A 20432-nucleotide genomic window follows, 5' to 3' on the forward strand; every position below is an offset into this window, starting at 1 on the left:
TGTGGTGGTACCTTCTTCTGCTTTTAGTTATGCTGTTGGATCATTATAGTTTAGGATGTCGTCTGCTGATGGGATTAGAAAGCTTTTAGGTAGGTTGCAAGTCGATTGCAAATCAGTTATCACATGGTACATGAGTTCAGCTCCAACGGAGTTTTTGGAATTACGCTGGCGTGCCAACAACCGCAACTCCGGCGACCGTCCATGTCCGGCCAGGGTTTGGTGAGAGGCAAGTACGGTTTGTGACTTGGGATCCTGGTTAGTGGTAGGACAGGTAGTTCATTGGTCCCTCTCTTTAGCTTGGGGATCCCAAGAAGCTTCTCAAAAGCAAGAGTAATCCAAAAGATTGTGTGTGCTGTCTTCTCCATGTGACCATGTGGAGAACCTCTGCACATGGAATTGGTGTTCATATCATATTTGACAATTGGGGTTTCCAGTTGTGTATCTTCCGGCAGTAGCAGAGCAGTGATAATGATAAGTGGATGCATTGCTGCTGGCTGGTTTGTGTGAGAGAAAAATACTGTTCCGGCTGAAAATTTACAATCGTTTACGACAAGCCACAGCCAAACGAACAGGCTGAATGTAGTTAGAGATCCTTCTAAAAAGACAATGCAGCCCATTGAGCAGTTTCAACATTTTACAGAGTTCATAATAAGCTGAGTAGGCAGAATCTGTTTTAGTTCGCAGTGAACAATAAACTGGGTGCAGAGTAGGCTGGTCGCCAGCCATGAATTTTTCAACACACTAGGTTACTGATGTACTGTGACTGTGAGCTAGGGATGGTACGTTCATTTCCGTGACAGCAACTAGCAGCACGACCCAGGAGAAAAATTGCTGGAGGCACACTAATGATCATCATCTGATTAACCTTGTATTTCTTGCTATATGAGGGTCTTGCCATTCACTTGTGTGGCGGCGCCAATGGTGAAAAATAATCTAGAATCACTAATAACAATATTGGCCCCGTTCGCTTCGCTGAAAAAATAAGTCGAAACATTGTTCCGGCTGATTTATTATGAGAAAAAAAACACTATTCCGACTGAAAAAATAAGCTAAAAAAGACGGAATAGTCCAATTTTTGAGTGACGGCACTAGCTAGGTCGGCCCCGCTAGCAGCATGTGGCCCAGATATTCCACTAAAATGATAGGCATCAATCCATCAGCCGTCTTATATTTTTCTTTATACCCAAGAAAAAAAGAAGTGGAAAGAGACTTTGTTTGAGGCTGGCATACATCAGCATCAGTGGACCACAGACGCTGTGGTCTCAGAAAACTACATGTCAGGCTGCAGGAGCATTCTCTCTTTGATGTAATTGTCATTGTGAAATGTCAGTAAAAGAGCAACTAATACAACGCTTTGGGTAACTATGTCTATGTCTATCTGGTGATTGCTCTTCCTATTATTGCATTAATTTATTTACCGAGAAAATGGGAGATAAATGGTCTTTGAGGTATAGTAAATAATCTTCTTCTTTTTTTCTGGAAGGCGAGGTAGATTGTAGGAATCGATGAAGTACCACCGAAAGATGTGATTCAGAAAATGAGATGGCAGGCCGCAGGTAGGCAGAGCAAAGCAAGCCATGCAGATACACATGTTCGGGAGCCGTAAACGATCGTGGATTATTTACTGCTGTCTGGTTTGGTGTGAGAGAAAAACACTGTTCCTAGCTGGAAATTTACGATCGTTTACGAGCAAACGAACAGGCTGCCCGTGAAATAGCACAGTGGCCCAACTGGCAACATAGATGGAACATAAATGCTATACAACATACATATGTTTTAGGAAAAAAAAAACATATGGATTTTTCTCTCTTTTTTCACCGGTGATCACCGGCTCTGGCGAGCTCGCCCCTCAGGTCCCGCCACGCCATCCTATCGGAGCTGCAGAGCGTGGACGCCACGCCACTGCGGCCTCAGGCGGGTACAAGGTGAGCGCCTCGGGCCCGGTGCAGGGCGTCGCACAGTGCAGTGACTCGGCAGCAGTTCCGATGTGTACCTGGCGCGCAGAGGGTGCCGACTCAGAACGCGTCATGGCCGCCATCCCCAATGCTTCGCTACGAAGCCAGATGGAGGTCAGTTGCCATGCCTGCTGGTGCCTATTACTCCGATCAACTGCACGTGGCGGCGACGGATCCGGCTCTAGGTACCTCCTCCTCCTCTGCGATTTGTCCTTCCATAGAAAAAAAAATTATTTCTTGTGATCTGTGGATCTGTGATCTTGTGATTTATGATTGTCTGGAGGTAAAAGAAGGCCGGAGGTAGAAGAAGGCTAGAGGCAGAAGAAGGATGGAGGCTGTTGGATCTTAATTCTATGGTGCAAAAAAATTCATGTGTTGAAACTGCATAAAACATATCGTTGTTGGGTAGACAGACTCGATGGAATGAGTAACATGAACATGTTTAAAACGCGTTTAGCTCGTACCTCATAATGCTTCTTCAATTAGAATGTTAAAGGAATTCTCCATATTTTCTAAATATATTTCCTATTTTTAGAGAAAAATCTAATTTTTAGAAGCTTCTAGACATATTTCACAAGCTCTAAATATTTTATTTGGATTGGTTGGATTCCTATCTATCTCTAAGACTTGTCACCAATTTTTTTGAAGTTTACAGACATTTTCTATGGTTTAAAACCTTATTAGATAATTACTGGAATTTTTAACTAAAAAAATGAAACCATCTTAACAACCACTTCTGTCCTGTTCGCTTGACTGATAAGCCATGGCTAAAAGTATTGTTGGCTGATTTGTTGTGAGAGAAAAATATTATTCGTTGACTGAAAAAATACGGCTGATAAGCCAAGCGAACAGGGCGTTCAAACAAGGGCATGGAGTTAATCTCAACGGTTTTCATAGTTCAAGAGGTAAGATGCCTTGTAAAGTTCAAAGAGAAAAAATTGAACGATGACTATAGTTTTCTTTTAACGATCGTCTCTTGGTTCGTTAGTTGGCGAAATCTGATTACAAATTCCCTATGGGAAAACTCAACCATACATGCCTTACTAATGACTCGTAAATCGACCTTTTCATAAGCCCATCGAACTCGTAGTTCAACGGTCGTCCTTTGTGTATAAACTCCACCGCTTGGAATGCCTCCTTTATTGCCTTGATTTTCTCGAATGATATGGCCGCCTCCTTGAGGGCTCGACCAATGTTCACACAATCGGTCGCCAGCTTGACCTTCCTTAGATCTTCACACTAAACATCATCTCCAATGTCTCTAGGTTAGTTATCCTTTTCATCACAATCACTAGGAATGTGCCTACTTCATCCCTTACTACCGCAGTAGTTATTGCAGTTTCCGAAGACTTGCCGATAGCTGCAGAATTCACATTCAGCATGTTCGCTTGCTCGTATACGATCGTAGATTATAAGCTGGAACAGTATTTTTCTCTCACACCAAACCAGCCAGCAGTAAATAATCCACGATCGTTTACGACGAAACGAATAAGCTGATTAATCTTTGCTACAGCTACTGCTGGTGGAGCAAGCCATCTAGGGGCACTTGATTGTGCACCATTCATCAAGGAGTCCTGGGTTCTTGTAAGGTCCAGGCCAGCTAAAAATCAAGCAGTGAATGGAGAAGAGGCTTTGGAATAACTCCTCGTGTATATCGTCTTGTGACAATGATGACGATAGTTGAGTGAGGTAAAATAGGCTTTTTCTTTTTCCTTTTTCTTGAGATTACTTTTTTCCTTTTTTTTTGAGAAAACCGGGTTGCATTTCATTTATTCATTCATAGCATGGATTACAGAAACACCCTTACAAAGACACCACTGATAAAAAAGAAAATTACATCCAAGTCCTTGCAAAGGTCTCCCGATCGTCTTCGTCGCCGGCAACCGGAGCCACCGCTTGAAACGCCGCCCCTGGAAGAGATAAACGCCGAGCTTGCAGCTTGAAGCCGATTCCCACCTCAACGAAGAAGCTTCCAAAGAAGCCACGTACAGTTTTAATGTTGCAACGATTGGCACACTGAACTCGCCGATGTGCACATGGAGCACTGAACGCCCAAGCAAACTATGATGGCCACCGGCCATATCATCGTCGAGAGATACGGGATCAGACACCACAAGCACCGCTGGCGACCCCAAATCACACGACGACGAAGCAACCCCAAAAGGGATAATCCAACCCGATTTCTCTGGATAGGAGCAAGCATACCTCGCAGCACCATCCCCGGAAGACGCGTCATCACTACTGCAGCCGCCGGAGGTGCTGTGGAGGGACAAAAGAACTGGACGCCACAACCATGAGCCACCGGGATCCGCTGGACTCCGCATCGACGACCTCGATGCGAAGAAAACTAAGCGTAACCTAACTGGACTAGATGTGGGTATGTACAACGGCCATCGATCCCCCGGCTCCTCTCCACCTCCGGCACCGGGACGGTCGCCGTACGCCAAGAGAAGACGGTGAGATCGACGCCGGATTCGAAATCGCCTATCCTCCGCCCTTGTGTACTGTAGCGAGGGGAATTTCAGTGTATAGCCCATAAGCAACTTTGGCATGTGCTTTGTCATGGCCCAGTTAGGGCGCTAATGGGCCGATTCACTAGACACGGAACCCACGGCCTACCACAGGAAGGGTCCTTCGAGTGATCCAGCCGGCCAAGTCCACGCAGGTCTCCACAGATTACGTAAAGGTCGTGATCGATGCTTGTTGTTATACAATTGTATGTATTTATCGACAGCATTGTATTTATCGACCAAGGCGGGCACTCTTCTTCTCCGGATCTGAAGGCAGCAGTGCTTTGCAACCTGCGTGCAGGGCTGCAGGCCTCAATCTTCTTTCAGGTTAGTGATCGATTCTTCCAATGACTTCTTTCCCTCCATGCCTGAGTACGCAGGGCTAGTTTGGATGGAACCCTGGTGTTGTTGCCTGGGAAAAATGACTACCTAGATGTTGCCTGTTAAATCATCGTGTTTTGCCTCCTCAGGCTATATCACAGATATGTTGTTTGGTTTGAAATATCTGCCAGACATTTGATCTTCATTAACTATGAAGGAATCTAAGCAGGCAACGTTACCTGTGGCCAGGCGATCGTTTTTGTGTACATGGGATGCCTGGACCAGACAAGGATACAGGGCTGCAAGCAAACGTCGTACATGCAGCATCCAGGAAGCATCCAGGCCGGGCAGTCTGTGTCCAAGGTAGTATCAAACAGCCCCTAGTGCCTTTTGCTAGTAACCTGTTTTACTGATCCGGGGATTGTTCTATGTGTAATCTGCTGAAAAATGTTAACCTGGCGACCTTTTGCTAGTAACCTGTTTTACCGATCCAGGGATTGTTCTATGTGTAACTTGCTGAAAAATCTTAACCTGGTGACATTTTCCTAGTAACGAGTGTGTCTACTATACAATCATGTGTTTTATGCAGTTTCAACACATGATTTTTTTTTGCATCATAGGATTAAGATCCAACGACCTCCACCCTTCTTCTACCTCCAGCCTCCACAGATCACAGCTCACAGATCATACATATCACAGATCACAATTTTTTTTTCTATGGAAGGACAAATCACATATCCGTGGTCGCCGCCGCCGCCACTGCTGAAACCACCGCTGAACGTTCGCCTCCATTGGCACCTAGAGAAGTGAGCCTCCATTGCGTGGCGACAACGGCTCCGATGCCGCGATGGCGCAACACGGAGAATGCCGAGCAACTGCAAATGGGCCAGAGGAGAAGAGGGCCCATGCAATCAGCGAACAGCAAAGGGAGGGGCAGACACGCACATACTGTAGACGGCAAAGAAAGTCCATGTGTTTTTTGGTGTTAAAACACACATGTGTTGTATAACATTTCTGAAAAAAAAGGACAAAGTTGATTTTTTCCTTTAAGAGAACATTTTGTGATGCTTCTTGAATTCTTGTTTGGACTGAAGACTACATTCCTATGTGATTATAAGAAATGGACTGTGAAGCTAGCATGGAACATCTCTTGGAGCGCATGCTGCTTGATCCAAGTGCAGAGCCCATAAACCTGCCATTATCGCTTCTCAAGGCCATCACGAATGATTTCTCTGATCATAGGAAAATTGGCAGTGGTGGGTTTGCAAATGTGTACAAGGTAAATACTTACAAGTAACTCGATCCCAACTGTCCTTATTCTGATCTAAAAGGCATAATGCAACTTTGTCACTGTAGGGCGAACTTCAGAATGGGACAGTCATCGCTGTGAAGAAGCTGTTCCACAATCTTGATATGGACGAGGAGAAATTTATCAAAGAGGTTGGTTGTCTTATGAAGTCAAAGCACAAGAATGTAGTGCGATTTTTGGGGTACTGTTATGATACACAAGGAAAAATGTTGAACTATGAGGGGAAGATGATCCTGGCTGAAGGGTCTGTAGTAGCGAGCGCTGGAGTCGTTAGCGCCTAGGCTCCCTCCCCCCCGCCCACCGCCGGTGGCCACTCCGGCCCCGGCGTCCACCAGCCTCCACTGCCGGTGGTCACTCCGGCCTCGGCGTCCACCCACCAACCCTCCACCCCAACCCTCCCCGCCTGTGCGCCGGCTCCCATGGACCCCCGGCTCGTGCTCCCGCCCAGTGACGAAGCCAGAAAAAAATTTAGGAGGGGCTGAACAAAAGAATAGAGGTTTTTTTATCTTCTCTTAACCTTAGCCCCTCCTACCTAATACATGTATGCATAAAATTTTAAGGGATGACTTAGAAAAACTCCACGTGCTCAGGATGGGTAGGGGGGCTGAAGCCCCCCTAGCCTCACCGCTGGCTTCGTCCCTGCTCCCGCCTCTCCTGTGCGGATGAGGTCGAGGCAGAGGAGTCGTCCCGTCGCGCGGAGGGATCCATTCCCTTTGAACTACCGCCGCTTGCGGCGGCCGCCCAAGCTGCCCTTGTGCTTCAGGTGAGCTCCCTCGACCCTGATGCCGAACCTTTCATCGCTTCCCCGGGCGGGTCCGGGGCGAGGCTGCACTTCTCGGACTCGGAAGCTTCCTTCAGCGACGCCGAGGCCCAACCCCTGTCGGGCCACGGGAAGGGGGCCGTCCGGCCGCGGCTCCAGCACCACCGTCGTCATCGCCGTCCGCGCCGTGGGGACTTCATGGGTGATGCGCGTCGTTCCCCACGCCCTTCTTCCCCGGCAAAGCGTCGCTTGCATTGGCGTCCATTGTCGTCCATCCCCCGCGCATGTCCGTGGAGCCGGACGCGGAGGGGTTCAGGCCTGTGTAGAGCCGCCGTGGTTATGGAGGTCTTGAACTCCCTCATCAAAGAAGTCGACCGCCGCGCTGCAATGTCGCCGTTGCCTGGCCAGGTTGTCGTACATCGGGCGTCACTCTACGCCGATGATCTTGTCGTTCTGCTATCGCCAAGGACTGCAGACCTACAGTGTCTTGCCGAGATCCTCCAGTTGTTCGTGGGAGCGTCCGGGCTAGTCACAAACATGGAGAAGTGTGTCGCAACGCTTATTCGCTGTGACGACGGCATGATCGCTGATGTCCAGCAGGTGTTCCCGTGTGTCGTGGCACCGTTCCCGTGCAAATACTTGGGGATACCTGAAAGTGCATCTAGCCCTTTAGTGGGTTTTGGATGATTGTATGACAACATGATTAAAGGACTAACCCGTTTGCTAAGTGTAGACAGGTAATAGGTTATCTCACAGGTACTTAGTGAAAGCCAAAATGATGTGTTGTTGCATAAACAATCTAGTTCAAGCACAAGACAACAATACAAATGGAATTCATGTGAAGGCTTATTTATTGTGGGATTTCCATGTACTATGTGAAAGCAAGCTCGTGATTATTAGTTAATGAGACATGAGGGATTGCATATGGAATGGTCTCATATTTGAAGCTTGCTAAATTAAAATGAAAAAGATAACAATACATATGAATGGATGATTCAACAACAAGATGTGACTTGATGGCTTGAGATGGTGAAGATAGCAAGGAAAGGCTTCGAGGTACTAAGCAAGGGTGAAGGGCAAGCGACGGCTTGGCGGCCGAAGAACCTAGCTAGGGTGAAGAAGAAAGTACTTGCATTTAGTTGAGGTACTAATCAAGCTAAGATTGTCATATTGATGTGAAGAATCAAATCTATAATGAAGTATTTGATGGAAGTGACTTGATACATTTGGGATTATTCAAATTTGATGAATGGAATCAAGTCACATGCTCAAGATGGCTATGCTCAAGTGAAAAGATCAACATCAACTTGTTAGCACCCTTACTTGATGAAGATTGGAAGGGACGGCATCAATTCAAAAGAAATCAACTCAAGTGGTATAAATTCATTTTTCCTTTGATCTTGAGTTTAATAGGTATGCCGTACTATTAAGAGGGATGCATCATATTGATAGATAATGTTTCATAAGTGTTCAAGCCAACCCATGTGAGTTTTTAGAATTTGAGCGACAAAAGAGCTAACTGATTTGTTGCTGGTCTGGCAATACCGGACGTGTCCGGTATTCACACTGGACGTGTCCGGTATTTACCCAGCAGCTGTTAAATTGTTCTTCTCGGGTTAGTTCGTCGGGAGTCCTGGCATGGGTCGGGAGTTCCGACGTCTCGCACTTCAACTAACTTGGAGGGTTCACTGTTCTGGTCATACCGGACGTGTCCGATATGGATGACCAAGAAGCCAACGGCTAGTTTTCAAAAGCCTTGAGGGTCAGGAGTTCCGACGTAAGTCGGGAGTTCCGACGGTCGGGAGTTCCGACATGTGTCGGGAGTTCCGACACCTCACTAACTTTAACTCAGTTACATGTTTTTCAAAATTGCTGAGGGTCGGGGGTTCCGACTTGAGTCGGGAGTTCCGACGGTCGGAAGTTCCGGTGTTCTTCGGGAGTTTCGACGCCTCACAACTTCACTGTAACTTAATTACCATTGGCGCAGTATGAGTCATACCGGACGTGTCCGGTATTGCAACGGCTATAAAATGGCTAGTTTTCCTTGGGGGCTATAAATACCCCCAAGCCTCCACCTTTGGAGGCTGCTGATTCTGCTGAGATAGACACACGTTTTTGAGCCTTGCCAACTCTCCTAAACCCTCTCTTAGTGAGTGTGTGATCCAAATTGCAAAATCAATTTGTGGGTTGAGAAAGAATTTGAAAAAGAGAGCAAGCCACCACTTGAGCACTTGTGCATATTGTCAATCTCGTGATTTGTATTTGTTACTCTTGGACTCTTCGGTCCTAGACGGCTAGGCGTCGCCGGAGAGCAACCGAGAGATTGTGGTTGCTTCGGAAAGTTTGTAACGGTCGATTCCGCCGCCTCGGAATCATTTAGTGGAAGGAGGAAAAGGAGTTGGAAAAGACTCCGGCTAGAGTGACCTTCATGGTACCCTCTAGGGCTGACCTTCGCTGGGTCGCCCGCAGCCCCCTCAACGGAGAGTAGGACTCGAACGAGTCCGAACTTTGGTAAAACAAATATCGTGTCTCAATTCGCATTTGATTTGATATTTGTGTTGCTTTAGCTATTCTGCAGATACTCTGTGTATATTACTATCTCTAATAGTTTCCTGCAGTTTGGATTGAAGATAGAAATCAAAAGGAGCAAATTCGGGGCTGTTCCACAGAAGTCGTGAATACCGGACACGTTCGGTATACCTACCGGACACGTCCGGTATTAGCCCCTGCGCCAAACTGAATTGTATTGTGTTCTAACTCTTTGGTTGCAGGCATTTGGCTCCTAGATTTATTTAGTATCTTTTATATACTCTGTGGCTAACTTGTGAGGGGTGGTACTACTCGTTATTTGGAGTTTCCATTTTGGAAACTCTCTTTACTTATCGTTTCCACATTTAAAGGTGTTAATTTTTAGAAACGCCTATTCACCCCCCCTCTAGGTGGCATCCTAGGTTGTCGACGAAATATGGTCGGCAGTCTACCTAGGGGTATGCCCAAGGTAGTAGATTATCGGCAGACGGTGCGCGTGATCTGGAACCAGATGGTGACACAAGGCGCAGAGACAGCGATTTAGACAGGTTCGGGCCGTCTGATCGACGTAATACCCTACGTCCTGTGTCTTTGGTGTATTGTATTGAGATGTATACTGTATGATCTGTCCCTGAGGGGGACCCCTGCCTCTCCTTATATACTCTGGAGGAGGAGGGTTACAAGTAAAGTATCCTATTTGGTACTATTACAATATATAGTACAACTTGTAATCTTGCTATGCACGCCTTGATCTTACGGGCCAGGCCACCTCGGATGGTGCGGCCCATGTACCATCTTGTGGTACCCGGGGGTATATCCCCCACAGCTAGTCCCCGAGCGCCATGTATTCTGATGCGACACGCCATTTCAACCTTCTCCGAACAGTGAGGCTTGAGTTCTTGACATCTCCGACCACCGTTGTCGCTGGAGAAGGAGGTTGTCCGAAGAATGTATGGTGCTCTTAAGAAAAAAGAAATAGATTTCCGTCCCAGGAAGTGTGCCCACTTGTATTTCTAAAAAGAAATGTAAATGCGTCTTGAAGCGTAGCATCTTTGATCATCAGAGGCGTAGTGGTCGAAAAACAAGCACATTCACCGCAAGGTGAAGTGTGCCCACTTAGTCCCCGAGCCTGGTAGTAGGTGACGTAGGCACGTGGTGCTAGGGTCTAAAAAGAATTCCCAGTTAAGTTGAGAATCCAATCATCGTACCAGCGATACGAGATGCACCGGCAGGTGCATCGTACCGATGTAGTCCCCGAGCTTGCTGGAAGGTGAGGTATTAGCCTTGTAGCAAGGTCTAAACGAGAAAGAATATCCCAACTGTATGCGAGTCGCCAGTTGCATGTAGTTGAGACGCAAAGTCCCTGAGCCGTGGTTGGAGAGTGGTCGAGGCAGTCCCCGAGCATAGGTCGAGGAGCGAGCGATGAAGTCCCTGAGCCGTGGTCGGAGAGTGATCGAGGCAGGCAGTCCCCGAGCACAAGTCGAGGAGCGAGCGACAAAGTCCCCGAGCCGTGGTTGAGGCAGTCCCCGAGCACAGGTCAAGGAGCGACCGACGAAGTCCCCGAGACGTGGTCGGAGCTCAGCGGAGCTGCTCAAGATGTGGTCGACGTGGTCGGAGCTCGGAGTGGTCTGGCGAGAAGTCCCAGAGCGCGGAGTGGTCTGGCGAGTCCCCGAGCACGAGCGTGGTCTGGCCAGAGTCCCCGAGCATGAGCGTGGTCTGGCCAGAGTCCTCGAGCACCATAGTGGTCTTGGCGAACCCTGAAGCATGAGCTCACTGATCGAACTGTGTTCCTGAAAAATAAACACCGAGAGCGGTAATACATGATGGTGTACGAAATATATTGACCTCTCTATAGGAGGTGAAGTAAACACTTGGTGTTCGGTTGGCGATGAATTATACTTGGTGTAATATTCGAAAAATAACATTAGCTGTTTTTAGCCCTTTTGTTATGTAGAGGCGTAGCACGATGTATTAACCTGTCCTGAAGAATGTGCCAGCCCTGGGCTGACCAACATCTCGTAGCGCGAGGTACGGAACGCTGCCGCGCGTAGAGTGCCAGTGTTACTAGGGAGCGACTGCCGACTACCCGTAGCGCAGAGGGCGGACTCTCATGCACGCGTGGGGTGGAGCCGGAGACAGTGCCGGCTCTGGGATTCTCAAGCAGGAAGGAAAACATATCGGCGAACCGTTGTAAAAACTTATACATGTTTTGGACTGTATGTATGGAGAAAATTCGACGCGGAGCGCACCCTAAGGGTGGTCGGCGGAGGTGTACGATGATCGAAGAAATTTTCAATTAAAAATAATACTTAGCTTTATTGACGACCGGTGGGTGTAGTCGGTGTGTTGCGATGTTCGAGAGATGGCTTGACGTGTCGTTGGCGACAAAGTTGTCCGGTCCTTGAGCTTTCCGACTTGTCGTCATGACGATGGTCGCGGTTGTCGTAGCGCCGTTCTTCGCGGCGATCATTATTGCGACGTGGTCTGGTGGTCGGAGCTCGGCGGAGCCGCTCGAGACGTGGTCGACGTGGTCCGTGGTCGATGTGGTTGGAGATTGGCGGTGTCGGTCCGCGTACGAAGACATGTCGTCGATCTGCTTCATTAACACGCGCAGCCTTCCTTCCCCATACGTGGACGCATGTGTACAGGCAAGTCTTGGTAACTTGCATGGCGGTGTACATCGGACACGTTGCTTGCGTAAATCATGCATGCCTTCCTCTTGCTAGCTTGCTGTAGTACGTAGGTGCACAATCGTACACGGTGCCGATGCGCTAGTACCCAGTCAGCACATACACGAATCCTCAGCACGTGCACGAAATTGATTCGGAGATTGATTCGACGCTGGAGAGCCGGCGGGCACTGTGCCGATCCTAGATCCATGGGGTCCCATGGTGGCGTTATTCCTCGTTGCTGGTGGATGTCGCCGTGGGACGTCAAGTCCTTGCTGGCCGCCGCGTGTAGTCGCCAAGATCTGTGTCGTGGAGCCGTGTGCGCCGAACAGGATCCGTTGCTTGACTTCACGTATCAAAACTTGCTGCCACGAATTCACAACAAGTTGCGCCGTAGCGTCAGGTCGTCACAGATGATGTTGATGTTGATTTTGAGATCCCATCTGGCGACCATGCTGAACCGATCAATCCCCACGTGCTCAATCGGGCGATGATTTCGTCGACCACCAGACAAGCTCCGACTTGTAGATGGATTTGATGACGGTTGCCGCGCACGATGTTAAACGCCGCCGCCGATTTGTCGTAGATGTTGTTGAAGGAGGCCGTCGCGGCAAGATGAGTTGCCGCAAACGACGTTGGTCGTGAGATCCCATCTGGTTCGCCAGGGATCAGCACGCACATCCCCTACCTGGCGCGCCACTGTCGACGAAATATGGTCGGCAGTCTACCTAGGGGTATGCCCAAGGTAGTAGATTATCGGCAGACGGTGCGCGTGATCTGGAACCAGATGGTGACACAAGGTGCAGAGACAGCGATTTAGACAGGTTCGGGCCGTCTGATCGACGTAATACCCTACGTCCTGTGTCTTTGGTGTATTGTATTGAGATGTATACTGTATGATCTGTCCCTGAGGGGGACCCCTGCCTCTCCTTATATACTCTGGAGGAGGAGGGTTACAAGTAAAGTATCCTATTTGGTACTATTACAATATATAGTACAACTTGTAATCTTGCTATGCACGCCTTGATCTTACGGGCCAGGCCACCTCGGATGGTGCGGCCCATGTACCATCTTGTGGTACCCGGGGGTATATCCCCCACATAGGTCCTTTCAATTGGTATCAGAGCGAGGTTCTCACCTAAAGCTTCACCGCCGTGAGAAAAGGATGTCGACGCCTATCGAGTTGGAGCCGGTGCTTCTCCAAAATGATGGTTTAAACTTTCTACCTTGGTCAATTAATGTACTCAATGCTTTTAGAGATATTAGTCCTCTTGTTGAGCATATTGTGGATGCAAGCATACCTCTTCCTATAGTTGATTGGAGCAACTACAAAAATTTGTCAAAAGAGGAAGAGATATGCGTGCAACTCAATGCTCAAGCTATTAATGTCATTTTGAGTACATTAAGTGTAGAGGTTCAAGATGAGGCAATATTCAATGGACAACCACCTCCGGAGAGTGCTCATCTCATTTGGACTAGACTTTTTGATTTATATGGAAAATCCAAATGTGATGATGCACTTGAGATCGAGTCAATGGAAAGTATGTCCATTGTGTCTTCATACAGCGAAGAAGCCTCACAAGACCTCAAGAGTGCCGAGCCGGAGCAAGAAGTGCAAGCAGCGCATGACCTGCTGTCTGCCTGCATGTACCGAACATGTCCGGTATGCCTGCCGGACGTGTCCGATATGGCCGAGGCAGCAGACCAGCAAGCAGCTGTTTGCAACGATGCTCAAGCCCGGTGGCAACCAAGTGATGAGTCAATCTCAGTATCTCATGATACTCATCACTTGTGTCTCATGGCCAAGAAAAGCAAGAAGAGTAACAAGAAAGATCAAGAAAAGGAGAAGGCTCAAGTGGATGATCAAGATAAGAGTGATATTGAAGTTGAAGACAACTACAACCTTGATCATCTCAACCATAAAGACAAGTTCATCATCATGAAGATAGTTGAAAAGAATGATGAGCTTGAAGAAGAGATTGAGAAGCAAGAGCAATCGCTTCAAAATCAAGAAAAGTTTCTCATCTCCAAATTGCAAGAGCTAAAGGCAATAAATGAGAGGTATGAAAAATTGTGAATTGAGCATGCTTTAGTTACTAACTCCTCTTCTAGGGTTTCACAACTAGAGAAGGAAAACTTTGAGCTCAAGGCAAGGCTAGATGAACTATCAAGCAAGTATAATGAGCTACAAGCAAATTATGTTCATCTAAAGTGCTCTCATGAGGAAGTAGTAAAATCAAGCATCATGCTTGAGGTGGCTCGTGAGGTTGTGATTACATCGGTAAAATTCTCTCAACCTCTCACACATCCGCTCACTAGTACACCATCTCAATTAAATATTTCTTGTACTAATGAATGTGCTCCTCAAGCAAGCCAATCTTCGATTGAGCTAAATCTTATAGAAAACATAGAGCTCAAAGAAGAAGTGCAAAGATTAAAGAAAGATGTGATTCGGTTGAAGGGTAAGGAGAAAGCACAACCTTCTCAAGATAACCGTGATAACATGGTGAAGAAGCTTGAGAAGGGTTCAAACCTTGCTTCCTCCAAAGCCCAACAAAAGAATCACATCTCAAGCAAGGCCAACACAACCAAGAGCAAGAAACATGGAAAAAGGATGTGCTATGGTTGTGGATTGTATGGACATGAGTGGGCTATGTGTCCACACAAGAGTTGGGCCGACAAGGTTGAAGCCGCTAATCAAAAGGCTTCTACCAAGGAGGCCAAGCAAATAAAGAGTGATGGACAAAGTGCTTGTCTCATGAGCAAGAAATTGGGGCATCCTACCAAGAAATGCCCAATGTACAAAGAGGCAAGAAAGGAAACCCAAGTTGCAACTAGAAGATGCTATGGGTGCAATGAGATGGGCCACAAGGTTGATAGATGTCCATACAAGCAAAACAAGCATAGAGCAAACAAAGGCCGCATATGCTATGCTTGTAAAAGAAAGGGGCATCTAAGCTATGAATGCCCAAATGGTAACTCACCTAAGCCAAACACATTTGTTTATAATGATAAGCTTAGGAAGACCACAAATGGAGTTAGCATTAGCAAGGTGATGTGTTCACCACAAACTAGTGCTAAAGCCATTTGGGTGCCTAAGCACTTATTGACTAACTCAAAAGGACCCAACAAGAGTTGGGTACCAAAGTGTGCTTAGGTTAATGATGTAGGTACTTGGTGATGAGATGAAGGTTTTGGGGTGGTTGAGCAAGCAATTTGATAATATTCACTCAATCTATCAACCAATTCTTATCATAATCCCTTATATGGCTGACCCGAAGATAATTCAATAAATATATCATCTATTTCATCATCATCATTGGTAACAAGTACCTAAACTTTATATCATATCCACTTTGTTCGATTTGTGTACAAAAGGTCACAAATAGACATATTTGTGAAATATTGAAAGTGGTTAATAAGTTTTACTTGATGTTTATCATATTTGCCATATGATGCCTTTATTAGCTCTCTAGTATAGTAATTTATTTGTTGAGATGCAAGTATACAATAAATAAATATTACAGTTAAAACGAAGAATCACAAGCAGCAAATTAATTGGTTCTGTCTTGCACCTATCGGACGTGTCCGGTATTACTATCGGACGTGTCCGGTATGGCCAGGGACAGAAAGTCAGTGTTTCCGTCCTGTGTATTCCGGACGTGTCTGGTATACTACCGGACATGTCCGGTATTGCATGGACCAGAACACTAATTGTGTTGCAACTGAGTATTCGATCCATACATTTTTCATATATCCCTAACATACTCAGAAGCTTGTGTTTTATCAAATCTAAGTGGATTATGAGCATCTCTTAAACTCACTTTTAAATATGGCAATCTTATTTGGTTTATGGTCAAAATGAAAATTGGCTCTCAATTTCTTATCAGAATAAAAGTGCTTGTTGAAAGTTATTCAAAATACTTGAAGCACTTATTTAGGGGGAGCTAAATTTCTATTTTGCACCATTGTGGACTAACAAATTTATCTAGCACTCTTTGTAGTCCTTTGGATGAAAAATTGAATTTGTATCAAGCATGATTACTTGGCAATCAAGGTCAACATAAAGATTATCATGCCATTTATCTTCTTAGTGGTATTCTTGTGGGCTCAAGGCAAAGGTATGTTTTTACATACATGTATTGTAAGTGCATCTAAGGTCCTTTACATGTTAGAATGTGCATTTGTGTGACATAGGAGAGATGTTTTTCAAAACCCATAACTAGCATGTGTAGGTGGTGTGAATTTGAAAAACTATTTGAATCTTGGTCTTTGCAACCTAGCCCTGTCATGTGGTGATTATGGCTCTCCTTGATTGTTTGATCGGCTAATCACACATGACATGGTTTTTCTTAAGTCCACAATCTACTTTGTCTCACTTTATCTCTCTCAAGCAAGCAAATTATTGATTATGCCATATATTTGGAAAAGAGAAAATAAATTGATGGCATTCGATAAGAAAAGTGATAGTACTCGGTTTGGATCAAGATCATACACCTTTTTGGACTGAGCAACAACAGAGAAAGGGATTGGAAGAGTGAGAACACATTTTGGAATTATTTGGGCCAGCCCGCGTATACCGGACGTGTCCGGTATTCTACCGGACGTGTCCGGTATGAGCGGGACTATAAAAACAGAGCGTACCCCTTCGGCCCAAACAGACTTGCCTCCTCCAAACCAACCAGCCGACGCCCTTCTTCCCACCTAGGGCGACCAAGGATTTCACCAAGGAAAAGAGAGAGAGGGAGATTGCATTGGAGAAGGCTTGGATCAAGGATTGAAGGCCCGTGGATTTGGATTTCACATCGCTCTCTCTTCTCTCCTCTCAAGGTACCCTAATCACGGACCTCGTCTGATCTACTTGGTCAATACATGATTTGAAAATTCCTTCGGTCAATATGCTGCATTGGTGATGGAGAAGCAATGCCCAAAGTTTGGTATTAATCCATGTTGGTTTGAATCAAGGAACCCTGGTTAGGGTTGCTGGTCGCCCATACCAGACCGGACGTGTCCGGTATGACCCAGCAGAGCAGGCTCTCTGCTTCCTTTGATTCAATGCTATCCTAGAATTGTTTATTAGGCACAGTTTCTTCTGTATCTATGTTTTGCAAACCTTGTGACAATGATGTGTCGAGGTGATTGTAAAACCTTGGATAAAAGAATCTATGTCTAATTACAATTCAAGAATAAGCTATGGGCATGTATCTAAAATTCTTTGGAAATCTTTGGATACAGGACAGCAGCCATGAGTGGACGACAGGAGCCGAGGTCCAAGCACAGGCATGATCCAGCACTTGAGAAGTACAAGAAGGCGAGACAGGAGATGCATCCTGGATTACAGCCGAGCAGCAGGAGGCCTACCAGAGCTGCCTCTAGTGCAGCACCTCAGTGTGCAGAGGGGTCAGGGAGCTCTTCTTCTGACACTGATTCTGATGAGTTCAGAGTAGAGCCCAGAGAAGATAAAAAGAGGAAGAGCACTCACAGAGGATCAGACGGTGACAGCTTAGATGAGGAGCAGGAGATTGAGGAGGAGGAGCCAGTTCCTCCAGTTCAGCACCAGCCTGGTCAGGGGATGCACTATGGTCTCCTTGAGACACGTCTGCCCAATGTACCCTCCTATGTTTCCAGGGTTGATTACAGAGGAAAGGGTATGACCAGGAGAGCTAGAGATAAGCGAAGGGTTGATCCGAGAGGCTTACCTAAGGTTCAGTACGATCACCGCTTCCAGACAGCCTTTCACCTGGACTTCTACTCCAGTGTGATTCTCACTAGGAACCCTGTGATTGCTAGGTCTCAGTGGATTGACTGGCAGTACGTCAGAGAGTTGCAGAAGGCCTCAGTTGATCATGCCATTGCTATTTGCCAGCGCACTGGGGTTTATGAGATCATGGAGTTCCAGCATGACTGGAACACAGAGGTAGTAGCTCAGTTCTATGCTACTCTGTTTGTTGAGGAGGATGAGCGGTGGATGCACTAGATGCTTGAGGGCCAGTGGTACAGTGTTGACTATGATGTTTTTGCCACCCAGCTTGGCTTCTCAGAGGATGATCTCCAGAGGGACAGGATCCACACCGAGCAGGTGTTACCCCCTGAGCAGCTCGCATATATGTATCCTCCTGGTGGTGAGAGAGGAGCTGTGGGGAAGGTTCTAGGTCTTCACCCTACCTACAGATACCTGGACAGGATGTTCAGGAAGACTATTGACTGCAAGGGTGGAGACAAGGGCAACATTGCAGATTATTCCAGGAACCTACTCCATAGGATGGCACCTGATGCTCGGCCTTTCAGCGTGTTTGACTTTATTTGGTCTGAGATCAGGAGTGTGGGAGAGAGGCCCCTCAAGGGCTGTGGTTTTGCTCCTTATATCATGCATATGATTGAGCAGGTGACTGGGCACACATTCGAGTATGATAAGATTCACAAGGCCCTGAAGATTATTGCAGATCTGCCTGAGACAGGGTTACCTCCAGTAGGACCAGGAGGAGGAGCAGCAGCACCAGAGGCAGATGCACCTGGGAGTGGTGCACCAGCAGGAGCTTCACCTTCACCACGTGCTCCTTCACATTCTACTTCACGCCGTGGTAGTCCTCCCTCGCCTATCCGCAGGCTTTTCAGCTCCATATTTGGGATGTGCCGTGACATCCAGACTAAGCAGCAGAAGGAGAGGGAGGCTAGGAGGAAGGACACTCGGACTTTGAAGCAAATTGCTTCTAATCTTGAGCTTGATCCTCCTAGATCTCCTCTATCAGATGAGGCAGCTAGTGAGCCTAAGACCAAGGAGCAGCAGCAGGCTAGATATGATAGAGAGTATGTTGAGTTTATACAGCGACAGCAGCAGCAGCAGGCACCTGAGCACCCTGACACTCTACCACTTCAGGCTCGTGTGCCTACTCACTCTTAGCCACGTCCCAGCACTGCCGACGACTATGCTACAGATTGGTGGAGTGACTTGACAGGTGGTGGCGGCTACTACGGCTCTGGTGGCTATGACCCATCTGGTGCCGGTGGTTCTCGTCCGGCTGGTGTTACCCGCTCTGATGACGAAGATGCTAGGAGAGATGATGATGATGATGATGAGTGATGCCAGAGATTAGTGACAGCTTGTAGCCCCTTTGTCCTTAGTATGTCATTGTTGGACCTTTGTGGTGATAGATGACAAAGGGGGAGAGAGACTGATTAAAGCTTCAGGATAGTTTCATTTGCTTATCTTTGTACCTGAAGATATGTACTACAGGCTGTAGTTTGTTTTTGAGCTTCATTGATTATATCTTGTGAGAGATAAGACTTATGCTTTATCTATGTATCTCTTGAGACATGATCTTTATCTATATATCAGTGGTTTCTGGACTTGAGAAAATTTGTAATGAGTGCTATGTGTGAATTACATGTGTCATATTTATTTTCATAAGGACTATGCATGCTAGAATGAAAATATTTGATGTGATGCCTTTATATTTATTCTTGTATGATATATCTTGTCATATGCATCACGGTTTCTCTTTGTCACACACACATGCACCCCACGGATGCAATGATTTAGGGGGAGTCTCCTATTTATTTTAGTATGTGCAATTGACATTTGAGGTCAGTTTGTGAATTCTAATCATAAGCACATATTAAGGGGGAGCCTCTCATAAATCATTGAACCCAAAAGTTTAAATGTTTATATCATTTTATAAGCTTTAATCAAGTTGTCATCAATCACCAAAAAGGGGAAGATTGAAAGTGCATCTAGCCCTTTAGTGGGTTTTGGATGATTGTATGACAACGTGATTAAAGGACTAACCCGTTTGCTAAGTGTAGACAGGTAATAGGTTATCTCACAGGTACTTAGTGAAGGCCAAAATGATGTGTTGTTGCATAAACAATCTAGTTCAAGCACAAGACAACAATGCAAATGGAATTCATGTGAAGGCTTATTTATTGTGGGATTTCCATGTACTATGTGAAAGCAAGCTCGTGATTATTAGTTAATGAGACATGAGGGATTGCATATGGAATGGTCTCATATTTGAAGCTTGCTAAATTAAAATGAAAAAGATAACAATACATATGAATGGATGATTCAACAACAAGATGTGACTTGATGGCTTGAGATGGTGAAGATAGCAAGGAAAGGCTTCGAGGTACTAAGCAAGGGTGAAGGGCAAGCGACGGCTTGGCGGCCGAAGAACCTAGCTAGGGTGAAGAAGAAAGTACTTGCATTTAGTTGAGGTACTAATCAAGCTAAGATGGTCATATTGATGTGAAGAATCAAATCTATAATGAAGTATTTGATGGAAGTGACTTGATACATTTGGGATTATTCAAATTTGATGAATGGAATCAAGTCACATGCTCAAGATGGCTATGCTCAAGTGAAAAGATCAACATCAACTT

The 20432-nt window shown here is 46.3% G+C and overlaps 1 pseudogene; it reads left to right on the plus strand.

The window, feature by feature from the left end:
• Positions 1–5906: 5906 nt before the first annotated feature.
• Positions 5907–20432, plus strand: part of LOC136488277 (cysteine-rich receptor-like protein kinase 44) — a 44726-nt pseudogene continuing 30200 nt past the window's right edge.

The sequence above is a fragment of the Miscanthus floridulus genome, chromosome 10, assembly GCF_019320115.1.
Source record: "Miscanthus floridulus cultivar M001 chromosome 10, ASM1932011v1, whole genome shotgun sequence".
Classification (NCBI taxonomy): Eukaryota; Viridiplantae; Streptophyta; class Magnoliopsida; order Poales; family Poaceae; genus Miscanthus; species Miscanthus floridulus.